Below are 8,349 nucleotides of genomic sequence, written 5' to 3'. Positions count from 1 at the left end.
TATTTCTGCAGTGATGCTCGGCAGCTCATTCATGCCGCTGGGAGAATCATTGCCTGGAGCCGCTGCAGGCAGTGAAATCAGTATAGTTAAATAAAACAGCAGCTGAAAAACCTTTGAGAGGTTAAGCTAGTAATGATGCTTCCAATAATGCAATGCAATCAAACCCAAACAGTTTCCAAGCAGGAGGCGGATCTTAGGGGCTCTGGGTAATGGCGCCATCATCTTTTTCGCTGAATATGTGGAAGGGGACAAACAACTCAACCAATTGGTTTCCCAAACAAGTTTTGTAATTTTCCATTGATAGACAATTAGAAAGTATTTTCAGTCTGGATAAGTAATGTTGCTCCAGCATGGACATTTCTAGAAAATAAATAAAGGGGAGCAGTGAGAGCAATAGCCTATTGGCAGCTTTTTATAAAGGGAAATCTTTTAAAAAGCTATTCTAAGCTTCAGGTATAGAATGTGCTTAGACCAATTTGTCATTAGTAAATGAGGAAAGGGTTTTAAATCAAGCAGATCAACTATATGATGTAACAATAACAAATAACAACAATAACAATAATTTTGATGTTTCCTAAAAAGGAAGTATTTTGTTAAATATCCAAAATAGCAAAAGTAGTAAGTGAACTTCACCATTTCAAACTCTACTGAATCTCAAACTTGAAAATTCTCCCTAAAATGGTATTTTAACCCCAATGCCAACTCATTTCTATAGTGCATCTAATTTGCTGTTCCCTATGTTAATAATTAAACTGAGCACCTACAGTGTGTCAGCATTGAGCTAGGTGCTGGGGGAATGTAGGGAGAAGACAGAAAAGTCAAAGACATGGTCCCTAACCTTGAGCATGTTATGATTTAGTTAAAAAGTGGGACAAATACATATGCGATAATTAGAGGAAACGCTAAAAGCCAATTGGGTGTAGTTGGGAAAGATTTCATGAAGGGAAAATGTGGTCTGGGTTTTGAGGGATATGTAAACTTTTGGCAAGGTGAAGAGAAGCTATGGAATTCCAGGTAGGGTAAGCAAACAGAGAGAGATTTGAATGGGCATGGAGACCTACATCATATCGTTGTTTTGTTATTATTGTTGTTATCATTGTTGTCCTTCATGCTCAAAGAGGACCATGACATGAGGGAGGTGATGCCATGACATGCAAGTGAATTGGATTTGAGTGAGGGAGGACTGTGCAAAGTCACCAGCCTCACCTTCTGTTCTGCAGCTATCTGGGTCCAGTGGTCACAAATAGATCACGATAATTGGCGATGGCCCAGGATGCAGTGGGGGACCTTGCTTGGCCTTTTCAAGCTAAGGTCTTTAACAGGTCTCAGTTTAACTGAGGCAATGCCCATTCAGTGAGTAAGGCTTAATAAGAATTAAGGCAAAGAATGGCCTCTTTATGTAGTCAAAAATAAAAATAAAAATAAAAAAAATAAATCGATCTGGGAGGGGAAGACCCTTACGGTTTCTGGCCAAAATTATCATATACTTCTGGTATTATCGTTATATGCTTATACTGTTTAATCTCATTCAAGTCACATTTCAACTCTTTTTCTCATTTTATAGGAAAACAGGTGGTCAAATGGGTATATTAACCTTTTACTTAATTGTCTATATTCTCATTGTCATTAGTCCATAAGATTTGGTTATCCCCATTTTAGTCTCCCAGGTTCCGACTGAAATACTGAGGATTGCCAGTACTGAATTAAATAAGAGGTTTGTTAATATAAAAATTTTAAAACTGTAGTGTGGCTTTAGATACAATTTCAAGGTAGATGAAGACAGATATTAGAGATATTAGAGTATAATAGAAGATAGATTAGAAAAATGTTGACATGCCAATAATGTATGAAGCAAATGGATAAGTAGAGATTGTAGGGACACTGGACTGAAAGTTGATGGACCAAACTAATTTGATCCCCTCTTTATAGTTCCATATTTAATTTTTAGCTATATTTATTGGTATTCACTATTTCCCCTATTAGAATGTAAACTTCTTTAAGGCAGGTATCGGCACAACCATCAAGAATGGCAGTGAAACTGAGAAGGGGGAAGGGCACTGTGTTAAGCCACTTACAAATATTACCCCCTTGATTCTCACAACAACCCTAGGAGGCAGATGCCTTTATCATCCCCATTTTACAGAAGAGGAAAATGAGGCAGACAGAAGTTAAGTGACTTGCCCAAAGTCACACAGCTGATAAGGGTCTGAGATCACATGTGAACTCAGGTCTTTCAGACTTTAAGCTCTATCTACCACCCCACCTAACAGAACTGAGTCAGCACTCCCACAAGAACAGCACCAAGTAGCTGCTCATGATTTCATTGAATACCCCTACTGGACATTTGCTGATAATGAATAATGGGGGACTTAAGGATGAGGAAGAGCAGAATCTACTGCTGATTATCAAATATAGGACAATTCTGTGGAGTCTTGTAGTACACATTTGCTTTCACAAAGCAATCCAGGTCCAGGTAAGTATTTTGTTCAGTCATTTTTTTCAGTTGCATCTAACTCTTGGCAAAGAGACTGGAGTGGTTTGTCACGTCCTTCTCCTGTTCATTTTGCAGATGAGGAAACCAAGGCAAACAGGGTTAAGTAAACTGCCCAAGGTCACATAGCTAGTAAGTGTCTGAGCCCAGATTTGAACTCAGGAAGATGATTCTTCCTCCAGGACCTGCACTATCCTCTACACCACCTAACTGCAGGTTGTAACAAATACTTTGTCAATATATCGCTATGTGACAAATGTTATGTCTGCATAGCTAAAAAGTGAAAACAAAGCCCAATATAAAACAGTGAGGTTTATTGACGATTCTAGGACAGCCAATGGGATCTAGGATTGGTACAAGGTACAGAGAATAGGAAAGCTGCCAGGAGTCCTTCCCCCAGGTATTTCTAGGCTTTCACCTTGGTCTATACACTCCACTGGAACTATAGATTTTCTGGCTCTACAGCAGCCATCAATATGAGATATGCACCAGTGTCTGTGTGACAACATCAGGACCTTCCTGTAGCAGTGGTGAAATTTGAGGCTGATTTCCTTTTGTTCACATAGAGAAAAGAGTCCATCTCTGATGAAACTTTCTAACAAAGTTGCATTTCAAGATTAGTCCAGAAAGTTTGGAATTGCTGATTGGCCAGTTATATGTGACTGAGCTGCTGGATAGTCTTTTCTGAACTCATAATTGATTTTTCAGGCAAATGGCCTTGACACAGTCAATATTCTCAGTGGCTTCAGAAACAAATGATTGTTATCAGAGGTGGGAGTTCGGTGGGCAGATTTTTAAACTTTTTCTCTTGGTTGCAACTTTGGAGACTTAGCTTAGAATCTTCAGTCTCACTGATGACATTTTACTTTTCCACTACTCTGTAGTGCTAAGTTTAGGAATGAACCATAGCATCACGTATTTTTTTTTTTTTAGAAGATGGGTAGAGGGACTAGAAGCCTTAGCAGAGAAGAGTTAGTTAGGAAGAAGTTAGGAACTGGGAGAAGTGAAAGGATAGGAAACTGTGAGAAAGGCATTTTAGAGCTCAAGATAGAGAAGGTAGTGCCGTTCTAAGAAATGATGAGCTATAAGCTTTGGTCAAATTGGGATATAGCTAAAACGGAAAGTGGGGAGGAGGAGATTGAGGTCAGTTTAACATGGATGTTGGTGTTGCCTATGGCAGAGGTCATAGTCAGGTAGGGGCCGAACCAGGTGATTCCTAAGGTCCTTTTAAAATTCTAAGGATAAGCATAAGGGTTATGATGGCAAAACAAATGAAAGAAAATCATATATGCAAGAGTTTAAAGTGTAAATAATATAACAATATAATAATAATTGCTACCAATTAACATTTAAAGAAAACATACACTTCAAGCATTATACCTCAAAAGGCTGGAGATCTTACCTATATTTAAAACATATCTTTGGGATTTATTACAGCACATTTTTTTCATTCATCTTTGCAAAGTTTAAGTAGAACATATTAAAACTTCCCTCCAAAAAATAAACTGAAATTGTAGAAGAGTTACTGGATTGAGTTGTTTGAAATTATATTACAATGGGATAAGTGGTTTTTGTCTGCATGGGGAACTCCTTCCACTAACTTACAGGGGAAAAGACATGTTTAAGTCACCAAGGAGGCAGTATGGCAGCTAGGTGGCACAGGGGATAGTATGCCAGGCCTGGAGTCAGGAAGACTCATCTTCCTGAGTTCCACTATGGCCTCAGACACTTACTTATGTGACCCTATGCAAATCACTTAACTCTGTTTGCCTCAGTTTCCTCATCTGTTAAATGAGCTGGAGAAGAAAATGGCAAACTACTCCAGTATCTCTGACAAGAAAACCCCAAATGGGGTCACGAAGAGTTGGACATGACTGAAACAATACAACAGCAACACTAAGAGGCAGTACAATGTAGAGAGGGTATTGAGGCATTAAAATGTTAACAATATAAACTTACTCTCTGGCACTTAAACTACTTTAAATTTGTTGATTTTTAAAAGAGCGAATTCTGTCATTTTTATATTAATATAGAAGTTTGGATGAAAAGATCACCAAGTCATTGTCTGCAGGGCAGAGATAATCAGAATAAAAATTTATTTTACTCAATTCATTCAACAAGGATTTATTAGTGTTTCAGAGATGGAAGAAATACCTGATTGCTATAATTCCTTATTTTTCAATTGAGGAAAAGTGAAGCAGGGCTAATATTGCAAAGGAATTAGTAGCAAGGCTGAGATTATAACCTAGGGCTCACAAGTCATAGGTCAGTATCTTTTCTGCTATGCTATGCTGTGTGTTAAACATCTTTCTAGTTCCTTCCAAAAATTGTTTTCATTACATACAAACCAGCAGGGAAGCTAATGATGGCCTGTAATTTTGAAATATAAGAAATATACCACACATTCCAGAAATTAAGCGTGGTCACACAGTGAATACTTATTAAAATTTATTTTTGGCCATCACAAAAAATATAACCATTTTCTCTCTATGTTAGAGTGGCTGCTTGTGCTACATACTGAAATGCCAGTTACGTGCAACTGCTACTCAATCAATTTATACAGAGATTATCTGCCCAATGGGAAACACTTGAACTTCCAGTGTTCACACACTGAAACATTGGGAAAATATCAGGACCAAGCTCTCAATTCTAGCACTTGTGGTTTTTTTTTTCCCCAAGAAAAGACCATGCTATTGTCTTACGAATTTGCAAGTTTATTAAAACAAGTAACCTGTTTAATAGACATTACTGTAGGGTGCCACAATAATGAGCATATTAAAAAATATTAACCCTCCTTTTGTTATGAGAATCATGGGGATATGTGTACAAATTTTAAAAAAGAAAGAATCTAAAGAGCCTAAGTAGTATATTTCTGAATAACTTGCAATTACATAAATGAACTAACCTGGACATGAAAAATATAGTCACAAATGGAACAACGTATTGATTCATTAAATAGGCTTCCTCCATAATCTCAGACAGACATTCAATTCAGTGTTTAAAATCTGTTAAAGCTTTGGTGCAAACAGAAAGGAAGCAGGATATTGACACCTAAGTCAACTCTTCCCCTTGTTCCTGTGGTTTTGGTGGTGAGGGCTCATGGGAAGTTCAAGGAAAATGTGGAAAAGCAAAAAAATTAGTTGTGGACTCTCAGCTCTAATCTTTGATTTCCTGGGATGGGACATAACTTGTTCTCAGGTAAAAGGGGGAGTTCTTGGGGAAAACTGAAGTAAGATTAATTTCCATTGACTTCCTTGAACAGCATGCTAGAGATCTTTCACTTGGTAATCTCGAAGTTAAAAATAAATCCCTGATGATCTTGTTAAACTTCTGATTTAAAAGAGAATGTTCCTTTCGTAAGATGATGACAGCTATCATTGGCTCAGAAAAAAGGCAAAAGTCTTTTCTGTAAAGTGTTACTAATGACAACATAAGCTAATTGGAATGTTTGGATTGGTCTTGGATAGAAAGATCAATTCTCTTTATGGTACTGGCCTTCGGAGACACAGGGATCAGATACAAAAATCACAGAGCAGGATTCTGTCCTCATGAAAGCAGATGATTGGGCCTTTTACTCCAGCCTTTAGAAAATATATAGATTGCAAGAAAGGTGAAACCCTGATGTCCTCAATTTTCCAACTTTTAAAAAACAAAACAGTGACAGTTCAGAGATCTCAGGGGCAGTCAAAAAATCAAATGGGAGAAAGGAAGACCATTTACTACTAAAATGTACTCTCTGACTTTGACCCTGAGGGTCCAAGGAAGTGTAATTTCTGGCTCCAAGTTTCACTATTCTAGATTCTCAATTTATCTGTCAATTATTAGCATCCAGTGTAGAGACACCCAAAAAAGATAACTACAAACCCCTACTTATTGTGACTAAATTCAATAGCAAACAAAAGTAAGTACCACAAACAATGATATTATTGGGTAATACAATTATCTTCATCATTGGTCAAAGCTTTGTGAAAATCTGGTAACCATTTAGGGCCTCCAAGAGTTCAAGAGGAATGTGGAGAATTTAGAGGTGGAGTCAAAGGAGAGCCATAGAGGGGACTTTTAACAGCATGGAGGATAGAAGCTGGGAATAAACCTAAAGAGAACTCAGATTATCTGTCCCAGAAAAAGTGTAGAGGTGTCGTCAAGTGATAGATTTTTATAGGGTTTTGATTCCAAGTAAAATCTGATCAATGGAATTGAAAACATTAAGAACTAATAAAAAGAGAGAATTAACTCATTTCACGTTTACCTGAAGGGATTTCCAAACTGAAGTTTACCATGTGTTACATGGCAGCACCTACTGGCAAAGTGTGATATTGTAGTCCAAGTATATTGCACCAAGGGTTTTCTAAGTTTTGAAGTTACAAAATTTTATATATATATATATATTTTCTAAATTGTAGAATTTTCATCAAGTGCAAAATTTTGATGATAATATAAGACAAATATAATAAAACACGATGTGTTATTCTTAAGCAGGGATCCATGATCCATGTACATCTAGGAAATTTACCAGTGGAGCTCTCTTCCACAGCTCTCTTCTCATGTGAGTGTCTCTTCCATTCTGGTGATTGGCTAGAACAGCAATCCGTATCATGAATGTGCGAATTGGCTTCTTATGGGAATCAGTTAAAGGAATGTGAATCCAACCAGTAGGTTCTACTAATTCAAGTTGTCTGATTTCTTGAAGATTGTGAAAATTATTTCCTACTCTGACAGAGATCTTGCTTGGAGTATAGCTTTCATCTGATTTGTAGTCTGCATAAATACATAATGTCTTCACTGTTGTTTTTCTTCTAAATTGGATGTTCACCAAATGAGGCTGTGAACCACTTGACTGCCAATAAGTTTCCAGATTATCATCTTTTAACTGATCTACTCCAAATCCTGGCTTACAGGATGAGAGGGACCAAACAGCTTGTGAACCCATTTCATGTACTGTCCCAGTCCTTTCCAACTGTTTAGGGTCAGCACCATATCATGGTATGAATTAATACTTTAGTGAATCATGACTTTGTGAATTCGAGCACTCTCTTTTGGAGCAGACTGCTAGCAATCTAGCCATGCCTTCTTCTCCTGTGCATTTGTTCTTGCATAAACCCTCCATATGGATTTGAGGTCTTTTTTAACTTGGTGGACACCAGTGCAGCTCTTTCTGAGTTATCTGAGCCATTTCACAGGAGACGAGATCTTCTAGGTAAGGGGAAACTTGGTTGTTTTCCCAGATCTATGGAGCCACCTGAGGGGGCAGGGACTTTGGGGGTCCTTCCATAAATAGGCTGGAATAAGAAAAGGCTACAGAGCATTAGCTGGAATTACGTACAAAAGCAGTCCCTCTTCATTGGGTAAATCTTCCTGAAATCTGCATCTAAGAAACTGGTTAGCTGAACTGGTTAGCCCTCTCCTTACTAGGGCTGGCACTGATTCATCACAGACATGGCTTTCTGTGAGGTGGGACACCTGATTCAGTTAGGCAGGTACATGACAAAGCAGTTGTTTCAGGATCATGCCCTACTGGTCTTTCAGAGCTTGGTGGTTTTGCACTAGGAGGACCATTGGACAAAGCTAGCTACCCTGCCCTTAGGGGGATTTACCTACCACATGGCATCACAGCCCCCATATCCATAGAGGTAATGGAATCATTCTCCCACTCTTTCTTACCTAGCCTTAATCACTGAATGGGCATTGCCTTAGTCAAACTTAGACTTGTTAAAGACCTTAGCTTAAAAAGACCAAGGTCTCCCATTGCAACCAGGGCCATCTTCAGTCATCCTGACTTATATCTTGTCACTGGACCCAAATGGCTCTGGAGGACAAAGTGAGGCTGGTGACTTTAAGAATGGGTATCCAATTGGCCT

At 38.2% G+C, this 8,349-nt stretch overlaps 1 pseudogene; it reads right to left on the bottom strand.

The window, feature by feature from the left end:
• Positions 1-4,640: 4,640 nt before the first annotated feature.
• On the bottom strand, positions 4,641-7,469 carry LOC110218548 (anaphase-promoting complex subunit 10 pseudogene; annotated as a pseudogene).
• Positions 7,470-8,349: the final 880 nt, after the last annotated feature.

Source organism: Phascolarctos cinereus, unplaced genomic scaffold, assembly GCF_003287225.1.
Source record: "Phascolarctos cinereus isolate Bilbo 61053 unplaced genomic scaffold, phaCin_HiC Scaffold_2;HRSCAF=192, whole genome shotgun sequence".
Taxonomy (NCBI): Eukaryota; Metazoa; Chordata; class Mammalia; order Diprotodontia; family Phascolarctidae; genus Phascolarctos; species Phascolarctos cinereus.
The sequence above is the reverse complement of the archived record's forward strand: the minus strand, read 5'-3'. Positions and strand labels throughout refer to the sequence as shown.